The 1,248-nt window shown below is 33.7% G+C and overlaps 1 gene segment (V, D, J or C); it reads right to left on the bottom strand.

Annotated features, from left to right (window-relative positions):
* The window catches only part of LOC103472872 (Ig kappa-b4 chain C region-like), an 11,535-nt gene that overhangs the window by 7,731 nt on the left and 2,556 nt on the right, over positions 1 to 1,248 (bottom strand).

The following is a 1,248-nucleotide window of genomic DNA, read 5'->3' as shown; positions in this document are numbered from 1 at the left end:
AGAACAGGAACTACAGTCATTTCAACTCTTGTACTGTGAAAGTTGATTTTCTCCACAAAGACGTTTCTAACAGATGCCTTTCTGCTCCATCAGCCACTCAGCTCACATTCTGTTTCGTTTCCTTTTCTAAAATCTCTCATGCATATCAGCTCAGGAAGACAGATAATACAGTTTAAACTGAAATATATCAGTACTGAAATGTAGAATAAAAATATTTTGTATTTTTTGTCTGATATTTAAGATGATTAACATTTGAGTACAGAAAATGTGTTAGAAAAGGAAAATATGTTTTTGTGCAATTCATTATTTGGTCAACTCCTGATAATAAATTGCATCTGTTCAGAAGCTCTGATCAGTATCACAGGTTTTCTCTTTTCTCATCTTTAATTTTCATATTATGTCTTAATAAAATAAATACGTTAAGATATGCTCTTGGACCACAGACAATTATTTTTAGACTGTATAAAGTTATTCTTTAACACACCTTTAATTGCATGTTGTCACCTTAGAAATCATTATTGATGGTTTACACTGAAATATTAGAACACATATTTTAAAAAACATTTGAAATAATGTAAAAGCTTGAACAGGTTTTGGTGAAAAGAATGTCAAAAATAAAAAAAGTAGTAAGCCCTAATGTGGAAAGATTAATGCAACAAGTGTGATACCATCATTATAAAAAGGCCTTCAATAATTTGCTTGTCATATGGCATCAATGAGAAAAAATAACTTATGAAGTTTTAATAATGAAAGAAAATATTATATTTTCTCACTCTAAAGTAAATTAATACAAATTGTCCTGTCCTGCAGCTTGTAGTATAATTACTGCATATTTTTCCATATGGTCACATGTGAGTCTTACTCCAAAGGATCTCAGTCTAGGACAAAAGGTGTAGGGTGAACGGTAAGGGTACTGGGCATTTATCTTGTGAATAATTTGAATAAGTCAAACAAAAGATTCCAGGAGCATTTGTGAGACATTTATTGYTTATAAAAATTAATCAGTCCACTTTAATACAATATCAAGCACATTCAGAATGAAACWGAGAAGCTGGTAATAAGAAAAAATGAAAGCAAAGGTAAAATCAGMCACAGATTCATTTTAGAAACACTGGTCTCTCTTCAGGGTCTCTGTTACTGCACACTGGGAGCCCTGGGAGGCCTCACAGGTCACAGAGCCCACCTTCCTCCACTGGTCAGCAGGGAGCCTCAGGGTGCTGCTCCAGCTGTAGAGGCCGTCATTCTGCA

Source organism: Poecilia reticulata, linkage group LG11 (assembly GCF_000633615.1).
Source record: "Poecilia reticulata strain Guanapo linkage group LG11, Guppy_female_1.0+MT, whole genome shotgun sequence".
Taxonomy (NCBI): domain Eukaryota; kingdom Metazoa; phylum Chordata; class Actinopteri; order Cyprinodontiformes; family Poeciliidae; genus Poecilia; species Poecilia reticulata.
This window is presented reverse-complemented; position numbering and strand designations above follow the sequence as displayed.